General features: G+C 43.0%; 1 protein-coding gene across 1 annotated transcript in view; it reads right to left on the bottom strand.

The window, feature by feature from the left end:
* BICRAL (BRD4 interacting chromatin remodeling complex associated protein like) overlaps positions 1 to 15,936 on the bottom strand; it is a 77,340-nt gene extending 61,404 nt beyond the window's left edge. The window contains exon 1 of the mRNA XM_027525091.1: positions 15,843 to 15,936. The gene's annotated coding sequence lies outside the window, so the exon portion shown is untranslated. The remainder of the gene's footprint in view (positions 1 to 15,842) is intronic.
* Between the last annotated feature and the right edge of the window lie 2,555 nt (positions 15,937 to 18,491).

The following is an 18,491-nucleotide window of genomic DNA, read 5'->3' as shown; positions in this document are numbered from 1 at the left end:
ATAGATAGCTCCTCTGCATCCGCAGATTCAGTCAACTGTGGATCATGAGTACTGCAGTATGTATTCAGGGGAAAAAAAAATTCCACACATAAGTGGACCCTTGCAGTTCAGGCCCACATTGTTCAAGGGTTAACTGTATTTTGCTATGGCAGCCTGAACTAATACCATGTGCCTTTTTTTTTTTAACTTTCCAGCATTTTTTAAACCTGCATTCTGCAGACCAATGCTCTGCAGGACACTGAGTTTTGGAAAGTGGATTTTAAAGTGATGTCAGGTTTCTACTACTAAATTTCTCAGTCTTTTCTATATTAAACTGAGCTGAAAAATGTCAAGAGGGGAATTTGTTATATTTGATCTCTAAATATTTGGGAGGAAAATATGCCCTGCTGTTCTGATAAAAGTATACTACTAGAAAACTAACAGGAATTTCAAGGGGCAATGTCTAGGTCTTAGAAGGCAATACTGGCTAACAGGGATATTCACTTAAGATAAAAAGTAATTTTCTAACGGAGCCATTCATTCATTGATTCACTGTTAGCAGACTAGTCTAACTAAACACTGCTGTAACATTATTATTTTTTTTTAACAACAGTAATTTTAAAAAGCAGGATAGCTAAGCTCCAAATGGGTGAGGCCCTGTTAACCCTTTGTATGCATACTGCTGCTACTGCTGAGTCACTTTAGTAGTGTCTGACTCTGTGTGACCCCATAGATGGCAGCCCACCAGGCTCCCCCGTCCCTGGGATTCTCCAGGCAAGAACACTGGAGTGGGTTGCCATTTCCTTCTCCAATGCATGAAAGTGAAAAGTGAAAGTGAAGTCACTCAGACGTGTCCGACTCTTAGCGACCCCATGGACTACAGCCCAACAGGCTCCTCCATCCATGATCTCACAATTAATTCTGGTGAATTTCCTCTACAAAGTAAATCCTCAATCCAGAGGAAGAAATAAAGGCACAGGCCCCCAGAGAGGTTACATAATTTACTGGAGTCAGCACAGAAAGGAAGTAAAAGAGCCAGGACTGGAACACACATCTGTCTGGTTCCAAAGCTATTAATAACTATAATGCTTCTTTCTTAAATAACTGCCTTGCTTGACAGATTTTTATTTTTTTATACATAAAGAAAAATTCAAACACTGTGGCCTTGCACTGAGTGTATTTCACAAATTGTTACTCCAGTGTCCCCCCACCCATACCCCAGCCTTCCTTCCTTTTCTCTCTCTCTTCTAGAAACTTCTCTCTTCATCTAAACAAGTTTCCCCACTGTCTCATTGTTTCCATACACTTCTCAGTTTGTTTCTTTCCCACCTAAATTCCTCTGCTTTGCCATCTTCTCCTGGTCAACGAATTTCTTAGGCTCCAGTTCAAATGCCATTTGTATAGGTAATCTTTCACTGCTCATTCACTCATGCCCCACATCCCATATATCAAGAAATCTCATCAGCTATACTTTCAAAGAGATCCAGAATCCAACCACACACTGCCTCCATTGCCACTTCCCTAGTCTGAGCCGTCATAACCTCTAACCTGGCCTCTCTGCTTTCCCTCTTTTACCTGCTACAATCTATTCTCATTCCAACTTCCTGCTGCTGCTGCTAAATCGCTTCAGTCGTGTCCAACTCTGTCCGACCCCATAGACAGCAGCCCACCAGGCTCCTCCGTCCATGGGATTCTCCAGGCAAGAACACTGGAGTGAGTTGCCACTGCCTTCTCCAATGCATGAAGGTGAAAAGTGAAACTGAAGTCGCTCAGTCATGTCCGACTCTTAGCGACCCCATGGACTGCAGCCCACCAGGCTCCTCTGTCCATGGGATTTCCCAGGCAAGAGTACTGGAGTGGGGTGCCATTGCCTTCTCCATCCAACTTCCTGAGTAATCCCTTTAAAACATAAATCAAAACCATTTAATGCATTCCCATTTTTCCCATTGTAAAAACCAAAATCCTTTTCTATGCTCAACTATGAATGCCCTAACACCCTATATAACTGTTCCCACTACCCCCAAATCTCTGAATGCTTTCTGATTCTAGCCCTTGCTGACTTGCCATGCCTTGAACTCACCGGGCCTGCTCATGCCTCATGCCTCAGGCCCTCTGCACTGGCTGCTCTCTGCCTGGAATGTCATTCCCTCAGATAAGGTCTTCTTTTCATCCCCTCAGCATTCCATGTTTTTCTTTCCTTGCTTTCTTTTCCCCTCTATGGTTTATCTAGGTTTATAGTTTGTCTTCTCAAGAGAGCCCTGCTCATTGAGGCACCTTGGAGCCTAGAAGGCACTTGGAATATATTAGCTGCTCAATAATATTTGCTGAACAAGTGAATGGATGGACTTGCTCATACACTTTAGTCAAAGGCTCTCTCTCCTTTGCTCTCACTTGTATCAGGTATTTGAGATTCATCACAAACCGCTGTATGGTGGTGCTGGTTTAGGTGTTGTGTCTGACTCTTGCAACCTCATGGACTATAGCCTGCCAGGCTCCTCTGTCCAGGGGATTCTCCAGGCAAGAACACTGGAGTGGAATGCCATTTCCTTCTTCTCTGCTTGTATCTATTATCCACCCACCTAGATCATGTGTTCCCATACCCTCCAAGTGCCCTGTACAAAATTAGCATTTAATAAATACTTGATGATGAATTATCAGTACAGTGGCTTCTTTTCCTGGAGTAGATAGTTAGAGTAATAACCTTTCAAAACATGACATTCCATTTAGAAAAGAGACATCCTGGAAAGCAAAGGGAAAAAAAAGAATATTTATATATATGTATAAATATATATTTAATATAATTATATAAATATATGTTAATATATTAAATATATTATATTATATATTTTTATATATTTAATATATATTTTAAATACATATTAATATATATTTTTAATACATATTAATATATATATATATTTTGGCTGCACCAGGTGGCTTGTCAGATTTTAGTTCCCCAGCCAGGGATTGAGCCATGGTTGAACCATGGCCCTTGGCAGTGAAAGCACAGAGTCATAACCTCTGGACTGCCAGAAAATTCCCAAAATATTTTAGATTACTCTTAAAAGGGTATAAAATATTTTAAAGGTATGTACAGATAATGCATATACACATACCAAATCTGTGTCATGCTCTGAAAACAAAATTATTTGCTTTGTGACCTCCATGTGTACTATATACTGAAGACATTCCTGAGAGTCAAGCTTAAGGTTACATTTGGACAGGAAGGTAATTTGCAGAAAACACAAGAGAAGGAAAAGACCTACAAAAAAATAAACCCAAAACAGTTAAGAAAACGGTAATAGGATCACATGTATCGATAATTACCTTAAATGTAAATGGGTTAAATGCACCAACCAAAAGACACAGACTTTACAGGCTGAAGTAAGGGGATGGGAGAAAGTATTCCTCGCAAATGAAACTCATAAGAAAGCTGGAATAGCAATACTCATATCAGACAAAATAGACTTTAAAACAAAGACTGTTATAAGAGACAAGACACTACATAATGATCAACGGTTCAATCCAAAAAGAAGATAAAACAATTATATATGCACCTAACATAGGAGCCGAAGAAGGCAATCGCACCCCACTCCAGTACTCTTGCTTGGAAAATTCCATGGACTGAGGAGCCTGGTAGGCTGCAGTCCATGGGGTCGATAAGAGTCAGAGACGACTGAGGGACTTCACTTTCACGCATTGGAAAAGGAAATGGCAACCCACTCCAGTGTTCTTGCCTGGAGAATCCCAGGGACGGGGGAGTCTGGTGGGCTGCCGTCTATGGGTTCGCACAGAGTTGGACATGACTGAAGTGACTTAGCAGCAGCAGCAGCAACATAGGAGCACCTCAATATGTGAGACAAATACTAAGAAACATAAAGGGAGAAATCAACAGTAACACAATAATGGTTGGGGACTTTAATACCCCACTTTCATCAATGGACAGATCATTCAGACAGAAAATCAATAAGAAAACGTGGGCCTTAAATGGATAGTAAAGTAATTTGGAACACAGAACATATTTTAAATAATGAGTCAAGAATTTATGTAATATATCACAAAATTAAAAGGTTAACGTCAAATAGGTTTTATGGCACATTTTTTGATCTAGTATCAGTTCTAGCTGGGAAACATCTAAATTATAATGATAATGTGTTCTATAAAACAATTTATTATATAGAACTGAAGTCTCCATTTACATGAAAACTGTAACATCTCTCTCTACATTGTTCATTTTGCATTGCATATCCAATATGCATATTTTAAAAAACCAGTTTAGCCAACTTTAGGATCTTTTCAGTCATTTTTTAAAAATTATTTTTATTTTTGTCTGCCTAGGTCTCTGCTCTGCACGGGATTTCTCTAGTTATGACGCACAGGCTTCTCACTGAGGTGGCTTCCTTCCCTTACTGTGGCTCACAGGCTCTAGAGCACAGGCTCCGCAGTTGTGGCACATAGGCTTAGTTGCCTGGTGGCATGTGGGATCTTCCTGGACCAGGGATCAAACCCATGTCCCCTGCACTGGCAGGTGGATTCTTAACCACCAAATCACAGGGGAAGCCCAAATATTTATTTATTTTTATTTATTTGGTTGCGGCACACCGGATCTTTAGTTGTGGCATGTGGGTCTAGTTCCCTGACCAGGGATTGAACTCGAGTCCCCTGCGCTGGGAGCAGAGTCTTAACCACTGGACCATCAGGGAAGTCCCTATCTTCTCACTCATCTTGACTGTAGCATATGCATAATTCATTTTGTGAATATGGGTGAGGAAGATAAGTAAACAGACCCCCTGCAAGACTTTTGGTAATTTCTTAATTGATTATATAGCTAATTTAAGCTTAGACCTTTAACAGTGCAAATGAAACAAGAATGTACAGTAATAATCCAGTACTCATAAAATCTATTAAAAAGATAAGGAAATCTTCTCTGGTATGCACAGGCATTTCACATTGGAGCACAATGTCCATTTTACATTTCTAGATAAGTTAAGGCCCTCCCCACCCCGCTTTTTCAAACATAGTTCCCCAAAGTTTATTTTTCTTTGATTACTCTCTTTGGAAATTTACTTTCAGATTGTTTTACCTACATAATATATGCTGTAACAGAAAATTATTCTAAGTAAATCATGTGACATAAAAAAGAGAAACAAGTAAAATACTTTTCAAAATGTGGGGGGAAAAAAAACCTAGAGGAGCAAAGAATCAGGGCAGTAGCTGGAGGGAGAAGTGAACTAAAAAAAAAAAAAAAATCAGTTATTATTACCTGTTAAACTAGACCAGTAAAGTGAAAAGGAATACCTAAAATAAATAGGTAAGCAAGCTATCTTGAGGCTTGTGGATAGAAACAATTCCAAACATCTCAAGGTGAAAATGTTCATCCATTAAGTGTGATCACACCTGGAGAAAAGAGGCTGGCCTCTCTGGATCTCTCCAATCCTAAGATTCTCACAAATCTGAATAATCAGAATACAAATAGGTCAGTTTATTCTTACTTTTTATTTCTAAATATATTTCTTTGCATTTCTAGGAAATATCAGAGTTAAAAGAAATTTAATTATAGAAGCATTTTTATTTTAAATCCAAGGAGAAATACCTCCAAGTTAAAAGCACACCATCAAAACAACCTTTACTCTCAAGAATCAGGAGGAAAAAAACCCTGATTTTGTGTGTGTGTGGATAACAGTCTCTACACATGGAATGTAAAGAAATCTGTCTGCAATGCAGGAGACCACCTATATTGTTATAACACTGTGAAATGTTATTCTAAGGAGAGTTGAATACCAATTCTAAAATAAAAAACAAGAAACTAAACTGATTATCTTTAAAAAAATACAATAAAAATCTGAAATACACTGCAAGCAATGTAGGTGATTTTAATACATATAATAGCAGTCTTAATATTCCTTAGTTATGTTTGAAATATTTAGTCTACATAACACAATTTTTAAAGTCTCTCCCATATTACACTTACCACAAGATTTTGAAATTCTTCATCTCCCCAAATTAAGCTTACCACTAGTAAGTAGTGAGAGGGCTGGTTCTCAAGGAGGGAGAGGGAAAATTCAGGTTAGTTCTAGCATTCCAAGAACCCAGGTACCACCTCAGACTATAGAGGGAGCCACTTAATGCTCAAGAGCCATAAGTCAGTGGGGCAAACTAAAACATCCACAGTACGAGTGTTTCATCATCTTTTACTATTGTTGTCCCTCAGGGCTCAGCTTTCTCCCAGAGTCAAAAAGAAAAGGAAAAAATCCTTCTGACGCATTATCTTACTGGTCTTATATTCAACCTACAGCAAGGCCTCTTTAAAAGAACGTCTCCTTATAGAGTGAATCATATTTTGTCCGTTTTAAATCCTTTCCCCCAAATCTGTACTATGATTACACTGACAGCATTCCAAGCAAGGGAACAACTTGAGCGGCACCATATCATGTTTAATTAAGGTTCTGAGTGTTCTCACTTCCAGTTAGGATTTTTGTTTAGTGAAAGATATGACTCATAATCTCTGATTGCTCCCAAGTATAGAGCTAAAATGGGCCCTATGTTTGGTTCACCATGCTATGCAAATTGAAACTGAATTATCTGCAGAAGGAGCAGAATAATGGCTCTGACCTAAAATCTGACCACTGACAACAAGACTCTGGGTTTTTTGGTCACCATTTTTAATTATCAACAAAACACTACCTTTTACCATTTCTCCTACTGAAACGAAGGTCATCCAAGTTTAATTTTAGGGCCTCAAAATATTTTAACTTGTAGACAGTCATTTGTAGACAAAATTTAGACATGGTTTTAATACCAATGGCAAACTGTATGAGGTATGGACATGCAATATATATTCAAACCCCAGCTCTGCCCCTTAGTAATGTAACCTCAGGTAAGCGATTTATCATTTCTAAACCTCAGTTTCATTATCTATAACATGGAGACAAACCTATCTACAGGGAGTTCTTTAGAATTTTATAATCCTTAACACCCATCAGGGCCTGAAATAATATTAAGGTTTAACAACATTCTTTCTCCTTTCCCCCATTTTCTTTCTTATGAACATGTTTCAATCACAGGTTGGGACTCCATGTTTAATTTCTAATGATACTAGGAAGCACCATGGATTTCAGTAGAAAACTGAAATAAGCCTAAGCCTTTCCTAGAAAGCCCTCATGTGGGTTTCCCAGGTGGTGCTAGTGGTAAAGAACATGCCTGCCAATGCAAGAGATGTCAAGAGAAGAGGGTTTGATCCCTGGGTTGGGAAGATTCCCTGGAGAAGGGTATGGCAATCTACTCCAATATTCTTGCCTGGAGAATCCCATGGGCAGAGGAGCCTGGCGGGCTACAGTCCATCAGGTCACAGAGTTGAACACGACTGAAGCGACTGAGCACGCATAGAAAGGCAATACTTTTCATATCTCATTCCCTCACATTCAGGATTTTTATTTCAGGTAAAATGAATGTTCAGTGTGTTTGCAAGATAAGCCAAAAAACCCACAAAAACAGAAAATGTTCAATTTTCCAACTTTATTAAAAAGAAATGCATAATTAAATCACAACTACATAAATCAAAGTTGATTGGGAGTACAGGGAAGGGGAACCTGGGTTAAACATCTGGTACAGTGAGGTTTCAGGTCTCTTCCTGAATGGAAGCACATATGAGGTAAGGGGGAGAAAAGATCAAGCCCCTAGCTGCCTCTCCCCAAGACCTCTATCTTCCACATTCCCATCCCAGTCACACTGCCAGTTCTGAGCGCTCCTGAGCTACCTCATGCGCGTACAACCGCCTCAGCAGAGCGGCCTTCTGGGCCCACTTCCATTCGGCGAGGGACCACTTACAAAGTTTCCCTTTTAGGGCTATCCTTTAAAGGCAACACCGCCTTTCTTCTCTGTCTACATTCCCACTGCACATTCATTTAACCACCCCCACCGTCTGCCAGCCCCCTCACCCACTGTATTTTTCACTTTTACTCTAGAACACTATTGATCATGAGAGAACCATGCCATGCAGGTGGATCTGGTATACTGTTTAATTCACGTTGCCTCACTGCCACCAAGTCCCACTCCTTTCCTCCATCCTCCCCGACATCTCACACATTTCTTCCCCTCAAACTCAAAACCTTTTGCCTCTGCCCCTGACAAATGGCCTTGCGATCTTCTCAGGAAAGACCTCTATTCTGAATCCTATCATCTACCCTGCTCTCCTCTCCTTTTATTTTACTGTTACTTTTTCTGTAGGCAATTTGGGGAACAGAGGAACCTTATGAAAAAGTGAGTAACAGCAGTGTGAGGAAAGAATAGAAAAAATGAGGTTAAGGACAGTGCTACAAAGTTCCACTTGGTATTATCTGAATTTTTTAAAAAATGACCTTCCCTTAGTTCTCTCCCTCTCCCTTTAACCCAACTTTTCTCTCACCCACAGCCATCAGAATGTACTACAAGTCCCTACTGATTTCTATCTCAAAAACAATTTTTATTTAGTTCCATCATTCTGTTCTACCTGGTTGTCTAAGTAGTCAGCCAGCAAATGTTTACTGAGTGCCCAGCGTGTTTTAAATGCCCTGCTACAGGCTTAGAAAAAGTCAGTGAACAGGGAAACGTAAGATTTCTCGGTTCTCCTCCAGAAGCTCCGTGTTTACAGGTGACTGCTTCGCCTACTCAAGTTTGGGCCCATGATAAGAGGGGTTACCATCTCTTCACTCTCAATAATTTGAGATATGATTTCTAAGTCTTTCTTCCATAGAACCTGGGTCCTCAGCATTGACAGCACAGAGTCCTATCCACTGGACCACCAGGGAACTCTTGAATTCATTTAATTGTGGTAAAACACGCAAGACTTACCACTTAAGCGTACACTTCATTGGCTTTAAGTACATACTCACTATTGTGTTGTGTTGGCCAAAAAGAACATTCTGAATATGTTCTTCAATAAAGTTCTCAGTGAAAATGAAAAACGTGTCTTTTTTTTACTTAAAACCAAACGAACTTTTGGGCCAACCCAATAAAACTATTGTCACTATCTTTTTCACTATCCCCAGCTGAAATTCTCTACCATTACGTCCCTTTTTATTAACCAAAAGTTATTCTCAAGGTTAAGTTCTCGGCCCCCACCCTTATTATCCTGGTTCATCACTGTTACCCCCTTGCAACCACCCTCGAGTCCCTGGCGTCTCTCTTCCTATCACATCTGGGGGGCAAAAATGCCAATCTTGGTTGAACTGATCACCTGGCTGCTTTTACTTCGCTTGTAATAAACGGTGGTGGTTAGTTGGTGGCAGAAAATCACACAACTAACTGGACTGATTGGTTCCACCTTCATGCAGACCCCCACCCTCCAACGCGCACCCAGGCATTCAGCAATGCCCAGCCACCCTATCGAGTATCCCAATGAGTTCACCGCCCTGCTGTCCAAAGCAAGGTGTCCTCCTTATCTCACACCATCCACACCCCTTCCTCCTTTAAGGTGCTGGCCCTGCCTCAGACTCCACTGAGAAAACCGAAACCATGAGAACAAAAAGCCCCGTATTCTACCTCCAATTCCTAAGCCTCTCTGCCTTCTCTCCTGCTACACTGCAAGTCATCTTGCTCCCACCAAAGGCAAACCCTCTTGTATTCTGACTCTTCTCCTACTGAAGAATTTTGTTCCTTTGGCAGGAATTCCCTGGTGATCCAGTGGTTAGGTCATGGTGCTTTCACTACCTTGGCCCAGATCCTAGTTGGCCCAATTCCTAGTTGGGAAACTAAGATCCTGAAAGCAAAGCAAAGGAGAGAGAAAGAGAAAGAAAGAATTCTGCTCCGTTGGTAGTCTTACCTCTCTTCTGCATTAGTCTCTCCCTATTAGACAGTCTCACTAGCTTATTGAAAATGCTCTTCTATTTCCCATCAGTTTAAAAAATGTGCTTCCTTGACCCCACCTCTCTCTCTCCCCAACCACTGCTGTGCCATTTCTGTCCTTGCTTTATGGCAAAATTTTCCCAACAAGCAGGTCACACTGGCTTCACTCCCATTCTCAGTTCAGTTAAGTTGCTCAGTCGTGTCTGACTCTTTGCAATCCCATGGACTGCAGCACACCAAGTCTCCCTGTCCATCACCAGCTTCTGGAGCTTACTCAAACTCATGTCCATTGAGTCCGTGATGCCATCCAACCATCTCATCCTCTGTCGTTCCCTTCTCCTCCCGCCTTCAATCTTTCCCAGCATCAGGGTCTCTTCAAACCAGTCAGTTCCTCACATCAGGTGGCTAAAGTATTGGAGTTTCAGCTTCGGCATCAGTCCTTCCAATGAATATTCAGGACTGATTTCCTTTAGGATGGACTGGTTGGATCTCTTTGCTGTCCAAGGGACTCTCAAGAGTCTTCTCAAACACCACAGTTCAAAAGCATCAATTCTTCAGCGCTCAGCTTTTATAAAGTCCAACTCTCATATCCATACATGACTACTGAAGAAACCAAGCTCTGACTAGACGGACCTCTGTTGGCAAAGTAATGTCTCTGCTTTTTAATATGCTGTCTAGATTGGTCACAACTTTTCTTCCAAGGAACAAGCGTCTTTTAATTTCATGGCTGCAGCCACCATCTGCAGTGATTTTGGAGCCCCCCAAAATAGTCTGTCACTGTTTCCACTGTTTCCCCATCCATTTGCCACTAAGTGATGGGACCCGACGCCATGATCTTCGTTTTCTGAATGCTGAGTTTGAAGCCACCTTTTTCACCCTCCTCTTTCACCCTCACCATTCTCTCAGTGCATTCCAATTGGGCCTCCATTCCACGTGCCACTACCACTACTTGTCAAGACCGCCAAATTCAAGTGGAATTTTTCTCTCCTCAGGGTTTACCTTCTCAGTAGTATTTGGCACAGCAGACCACTCCCTTTTCTTGAAACAGATAAAATCACTCTCCTGCTTTAATGCAGAGCCTTCTTGGTCTCCTTTGCGCCCCCTTCACTCACGGGAGAGTTTCAGGCTTGATTGTAAGTCTTCTATGCTCACAGATGATCTCAACCAGTTCCATGACATACCATCTCTATGCTGGTGACACTCAAAATTTATGTCCACTACCCTCAGCTCAACTTGAACACTCACCGCCTGCTTGACTTTCCACTTAGGTTTTTCAAACACTTGTGAGACATCCAACGGGTTCCACAGAGAACTCTAGTTACCCGCCCCCCGCGCCCCAGTCTTCTCTACAAGCAACTGGCACCACCAGCCACCAAGCCGTAAGCCAGGAATCTGAAGGAATCCTTTGATTCCTTCTCCTGTTCCTCCAGACAACCCATGAAGCAAATACTCCTGATTCAACCTCCAAAATATCTCTGAAACCCATCATCTACTCTGCTCCATCTCCATTGCACTCGCCTAAGATACTATCAAACTTGAGCTGACCATTGCAGTAGTTCCCCAACTGCCCTCTCTGCTTCCTCTCTTGTTCCACAGAGCAGGCAGTGATGTTTAAAAACAAAAACATATCACTCCCCTAATTAAAGCCCTATAATAGCTTCTCCTTTTCATAAAATAAAATCGCCAAGCCCCTGTATGTCTTAAGAGGCCCTGCACACCTTCTCTAACCCCATTTCACTGCATTCTCCTCCTGCTTCTTTCTGTTCTAACATCCCTGCCCTTCCAGACCTTTCAGGGCTTTGTACTTGTTCCCAGGCCAGGAATGTCTCCCCAGCTTTTCACAAGGCTAACACAAGTTCATGTGTTAAGTCTCAGCTCAAATGTCACCTTTTCACAGGGACACTCCTTGACTCTTACTAGCCAAAACAATACACTCTTTTCCCCATAACACACTCTTTTGATCCACAAGCTTAACTTCTTTTAAGTTTTTTCTTAATCTTTAATTTCCTTGATTATTTGTGTTTCCTTATTTCCTGTTTTTCACACTATACTACAAATTTCATGAGGGCAGAGATCTTGTCTGTCTTGAATTCTACTGAAGGCTACTTTAAAATAAAGACGCTTCTCTTTCCCTCTGAACAGGCTGATTTTTAGATCCACGTGCCACGCCCCCCCCTTTCAAGCTTTACTGGATTTTAGTCAAAGAAAATAATTGCTGTGGCATTTACGCCATGAAAAACAAGCAGAGAAAAACCACATGGGACAGTCAAATACTAGAACTCCACCCACTCACTAGACTAGACAACGGACTGCACACAGGTATCTGTGGCGGCCCCTTACAAAGCTTTTCAAAATATAGCACAGAGGAACATGGATATAGGCAAAAATGTAACTCTGACACCTGCATCAAAGGTCTCAACCATTTCCCCTAGCAATCACTAAACAACAGTGATTTCAGAAGAAAGAAAAGCACAAAATAACTCAAATATGTGATCTTTGCTCCAGAGAAGTTAATGATTTCCTCACTGACTTGGTTCTCTCATTTTGGTCTGGCTGGCTATTCATTATCTGCTCTGGATGTTTCTTCCTGACCTTCTGTGTCTTTAATGTATATTCCATTCCTACTAAGTCTCATGTTTAGAATAAGTTCCCCATCCTACTTCCCAAAATGCAAGAAATATCTTCTCAATTTAAAATTCAGAAAAGAACTCGTTCTTTCAAGGATTTATCTCTAGGTTTTGATTTCAGTATATCTTCTACCCCACTTCTAACTTCTGTATTTCCTAGATTCAATTCTATTTTTGTTCCAGAGCTGTCTTGACTAAACTAGATGGCCTGGCTAGACCTGAAGCCAGTATGTTATATAACTTCTCAGTAGAATGAAACTATATATATATTTTAAAATGTACTAAGATTTAAAAGTCTTGGGGTACCTAAGATTTCTGTAAGAAAATCGTTTCAACATTTTGATAAATGGCAGGAGAAAAATAAAAATAACGCAAGCAATAAAATTGTGCTGAAACTCAAAATGATATGAACCTCAAGTCTCATCAGTTCAGTTCAGTCGCTCAGTCGTGTCCGACTCTTTGCGACCCCAAGAACTGCAGCACGTGCTCCAATTCAAAAGATAGCCAGCAGCACAGTGCATAGTTTAATACAGGGATGTTCTGAATACGTCTCTGGGTCACAATGAAGTCACCTGGAGAGCCTGGAATAACAGAGTCCAGGCGATCCTAGATGAGCAAGAATTTCAAAATTCTTGGAGGGAGTTACAAGCATCAAGAAATTCAAAGTCAGAAACTTAAAACTGAGACTGTCCAATACATCAGACCTTTTGAAAAACCCCAACTGTCCCTAACAAATAATGGATATTACAAATCCGTATTTTAAAAACATCTCACCAGTTGATTCTACTGCTCAGATTTGGAAATTAGATACAGAGCCAAGAACAGGGCTTCTGGGACCCACTGTCAGTTCTATCACTTAAAACTTTGAGACTTTGAACAATTCAACTATCTTGGCAAACATTTTAAGTTCCTTCCCTGGCAAGTAGAGAATAAAAACCAATACTGCAGGGCTGATATGATAAATAGGAATTAAAAAACACCAAGCACTGTTCCTGGCATACAACAATCTTAAAAGGCCTAAAGACATCCACCACAGTCAAGGACATACCTAATGGTGCCACTAAGTTACTTTTATCCACTAGAAATTAACTATTTACTTTCCATCTAGACGCCTAGAAAGATCAGAGCTTTACAGACTCCTCCCAATAAACTTTTCAGTAACAAAGTTAAAACCCACACACCCATTGTTATACTGCTACTACAAGATAGCTGAGTATTTTTATGAATGCTTCTAGGAAACATTTTAAATAAAAAGTGGGGGAACTGAGAAGTCTTATAGTGATTAGAAAGAGATGAACCATAACAGCCCCCCCCCCCTTTTTTTTGAAAGGAAAAAGTCTCCGGGGTGTTTCAAAGTGAGTTTAATTTTTCAGATCAGAGGTCTAAGAAACTATTGTAATTTACTACCATTTATAATAGGGAATATGAAAGCCAAAAAGAAGTTTCAGATCACTGGAACCCATTACCTTCCCACAAATGTGACAACCAGAGAAAAGGTTGTTCAGGGTTGTGAAAACACAACCAAGAAAACTAGTAGGGGACCCATACAGAACCACGATACTGGAAGGCAGACACTATCCTCGACCATTTTTCTGCAATTCTGCAACTGGGTTTGACTCTCCTCTCAAAATGAAGTGCAAGAGAGCGAAGGGAAAGCCTCCATGATCTGCCCCCAGCCAGGCCAGGGAAAGCAAAGTCTTCCAGGTTCGAGCCCTAGGAAGACACGGGGAAGCCTTCATCTCCAATCTTGACCGGGGTTGTAGGTGGGATGCGGGTTTAGGAAGAGACCCCTCGGCTGCAAGGCCCGACTCTTTTCCCTCAAAGGCAAGTGGTAAAAGGAACAAGACGCCGCGGTCCCCAACCCCTTCCCGCTCGGAGCCGGCGGCCTACTCTTTTGGGTCTGGGGGCACCGGGAAGGACCAGGCTACTCCACAGACTTCTGCCCGCGGAGAGTGGCCCCCACGTCCCGGACCTCCCGGCGCTCGGGCGGGCGAACCGTCCAAGAAGGGCGCTGCCCGTGCCGCCGGGGAAGATGGCGCCCGCAGAGCAACTGCGCCACCAGCACTGGCGAAGGGCCAGGCCCAGCGCCATCTTAGCGCCTTCCAACCGCCCCCCCAACCCCGCCCCGCACAACCCCCGCAAGAGCCTGCGTCCTGGCCGGTCGGGGGGCGCGAACCGCGTTGGGCCCGCGCACTCTCAGCCAAAAGAGTGCCACCGAGCCTCTCGTCTCTTCGGACCGGCCGCGCGGGGCCCGCAGAAGAGCCCGGCTGAGCCGCCGGTCCTCCGCGCGGCGCGAGGGCTCGTCCGGGCCTGGCCGCGGGTCGTCGGCGGTGCTTCGGGCCCGGGCGGCGAGGCGACCGGGAAAGGGCCAGGCCGGCCGGCCCCGGCGCGCGCGCCGGGAACCAGGCCGGAGCGGCCGGCCGGCCCCGCGCTCTCCCCGCCGCGGCCGGCGGCACAAGCGCCGGGAAGGAGGAAGCCAGGATGAAAAATAAACCCCGTCCCCGCCGCCTCCCTCCCACCCGCTCCCTCCCCCTCTTGAGACGCGGGGTCCATTTTGCCGAGAAGAAAGAAAATGCGATTCACACCCAAGAGCTTCGGAGAGAGAAAAGAAACGAGGCGGGGGGAACCGAGGGGAGGAGATTGGAAAAGCTTATTTTTCTTCCTCGCCCGCCGTCACTCCTGGCCCTCCCTGCCCCCTGCTCGCGGCCCCGCCGCGCCCGTCCTCCCCTCGCCGAGCCCCGCTCCCTCCTTCCCGGCTCCCGGCGGCTCCGGGGGGGCGGAAAACACACTCGCACTCGCGCACACAACTAATTTTAAACCGGCTCAATCAATGAGTCATTAAAAGGCTTCCCTCCCCTCTCCTCCCCACCACCAACCGCCACGCCACCCCCCTTCCCAGGCTTCTCCCTCTCCCCGCTCCAGAAATTTGCATCCGCGAAAAGGAAAAAAAAAAAAAAAGGCGCCAGGGCCCCCACCCCGCAGAGGAGCCCCCAGCCCGGCCCCGCCGCCCCCTGCCCGCCCGCGCCCCCGCCCGCGACACTGAACTTGGTCTTCCCGGGGCCCGGGCATCGCTGGGAAAGGCATAAACACTCGATTCCCCTTTTCTCCGTGTCCATTAAACATCCACCCACCACCACCATCACCCACCCACAAACCCACCCCCCCCCCCAAAAAAAAAAACACAGCCTTAGCCAATAGCTCTCTGGGCTGAAACCTAATATCCTGGTTTTGGCAACTCGGTGTTTAATTTGCTCCTCTTTCTTTTCTGTCTGTCTGGAGATAGATCTCCAGCCCCCCCGCCCTCGCTTTTCCCCTCCCCGAAGGAAAGAGGCAGAGGAAGGAGGTTGTGTGTGTTTTTTTTTTCTCCTTGAAATTTTTATCACAAAATTATAATACACTCAAAGGGAAACTCACCGTCATGAAAAAGCAGTGCCTTGTCAACGGGGTTTCTGCGCCATCGCACCAGGGGCGGCGGCGGCGGCGGCGGGCGCGGGGCGCGGGGCGCGGGCGCGGGAGCTCCCGGCCGAGCGGCGCCGGCCACACGCGCTCCGCTCTCTCTCTCGCTCACCCCCGCGCCGGGCGGCGGGCGCCCGCTCCCCGCGCCCGCCCGGCCTTCATGCTCTGCGCCCGGGCAAACCGCTCGCCTGTTCGTCTACCTCCAAACTTCGGTTCTCGCCTAGCAAAAAATGCGGAGATTAGGATTTTTTTAATTAAAAAAAAAAAAAATTTTTTTTTTTTTTTTTTAGAAAAATCAAACTCCAAAGCTGATAATTCCTGCTTCCTTTGGGATTCTTTTTAACCTCAAGAAACGTAGTGGTTTATTCAAGAAACAGGGTTTTTTTTTTTTTTTTTTAAAGATCTACGAGATGCGTGCTATTCTCAGCAGGCGCCCTGCACACACACACACACACACACGCACACACACACACACGCTAGTTTTAGTTGGGGGGGGGCGGGGGGAGCGCCAGGAAGTGGGGGTAGTTTAAAAACAAAACAAAAAACACAATATTTGTTTAAACTCTAATTAGAATATGTCCCAATAAATCCTTTTTTGCTTATGCTTTAAAAAAACAAAAGCGAAAACATCACTTTTAACTTATTTGGTAATTCATTCCAACTTTTAATTCTACTAAGCTTTCCTTTGCAACACCCTCTTTCCATTCCGAAGTGTAGTGAAACCTTATCTGTAAACCTGTATGTCAACATTAAAAAAAAAAAACACACACAACACTTTAGCAGCCAAGAGGAAGGTGAGGAGGGAAGTAAGTCACTCTTAAAACATCCAGTTCCCAGTGCTTACTCTTTATGCAGATATCTGTATCGTCACATTTGTGGAATTTTCACGATGTGATCCCCAGTCTTAAAGAGAGCTACCCAAATATCCATTGAAATAGAATAGGTTAAAAAAAGAGAAAGCTACCTAGCCTTTTAACACTCTTTAGTCCAAGTATAATTACCACCCATATTTAATCTCAAATTGAGACATCTCCATAAACCATCCAGCATCCAGAGCACTTAAAGAAATGTTAATTATGACAGTGTGGATTGGGAGTAGGTGTCTGTGTGGTTTAATTACATTTACTTTTCCTGTAAATGCCCACAAAAATAAAGTTGGGGGTTTGTTGTCTTTTATTTTAAATAAATATCAAAGTAAAAGATGGATTGTACAAATATGTGATTCAGAGTTTTAAAAATACATATGTAGGCACCAGAAATACTTTAAAATTATTTTAGTTTATAATACATATAGCAATGGGGTTCTGCTGATAGAAAGCTCAAACCCATATCCCCCAGATACTGAGTTCTAAAATTATCCTTAGATTTAAATTATTTAAGTGAAATTGGTTAGTTTCTAATACAAATCCCCTGAGCATTAAAAAAAACAAAATGGCAGCATACCACATTTGCTTTTATAAGGATACTGTAACTATGCTGTTTTATTGTACAAAATAAATATGTCAAGGTTGGTACACAATGTTGTCATATTCAAGATAGATCTCTTCAAAAAACAAACCATATCTTGTTCAAGTAACTGCCACTCTGTCACTCACAATGTGTGCTTTGTATTTAGACCCGCCTTAACAAATACAGTCAGTGATTTAGTATCACATAGTATCATGGAGGTGTTTTCTCAGAAGATACGTGTTGTGTTCACATTCAGCCAAGGTCTTCCTGGAACTGAAGGCTTTGCATAAATTAGCATTATTTCTCTACACTTGACAGTTGGACCAACCAGTTTTCTAATTGGCTTGGGAAATTTTAAAACCTGTTTTAAAGTGCCTTTGGATTGGCTAGAGTTTAATTATTATACACATTTTGAAGAATTACATTTCAAAGGAGTCCATGGATTATTCATTGCAATTAGGGCCCACCAAGCAAGTTTTACAGCTGTTGCTTCACAGCTCCAATGAAATGTTAATGGATTTCAGAAAGCTGATCTCCCTACTAAGCCAAAACTCCCAAAAAAATACAAATCTGACTTTAAAATCACTTAACAAAGAGGTGAGCTCCAGAAGAGGATAGGGCACTGCGGGCTTTCTCACAAATGCCCAAATACCAGAGCTGACATTTATTAAGGGCCTACTAAATCCTGCCAGGCATTATTCTAGATACTTTATTCTTATAGTATGTATTATTGCCTGAACCTTCACACAAACCCACAGAATACTGTTTAATTATCCAGATTTTCACTGATGAGTCTCCCAATGTTTCTCATCATTTGCCTTAGGTCATCAGTCTAAGAAGAGCTGGGGGGAACCCAGGCCTGGTTGACTCCTCAACACACCCTCTCTTCAAGTCCCCAAAAGGATCCTGGGAACAAGCAGTCTGTGCTATTTCAATAAAAACCAAGTTCAGTGGTAGTTAGGGGGACCATCCTCTCTCATTGGCAGAGGGGCTCATAGGCAGAAGGGGCCATCCTTTCTCACTGGGGAAGATTTACTTTGCCAGTTGTCAAGGATAATTTAGAATATTTGGGAGGGTAGAGGTGGGTCACAAAATACTGGGACAGCAGTGGGGAGAATCTCAGACTCACCAGGTATAACACCAAATTGGTATCATTTA

The sequence above is a fragment of the Bos indicus x Bos taurus genome, chromosome 23, assembly GCF_003369695.1.
Source record: "Bos indicus x Bos taurus breed Angus x Brahman F1 hybrid chromosome 23, Bos_hybrid_MaternalHap_v2.0, whole genome shotgun sequence".
Lineage (NCBI taxonomy): Eukaryota > Metazoa > Chordata > Mammalia > Artiodactyla > Bovidae > Bos > Bos indicus x Bos taurus.
The sequence above is the reverse complement of the archived record's forward strand: the minus strand, read 5'-3'. Positions and strand labels throughout refer to the sequence as shown.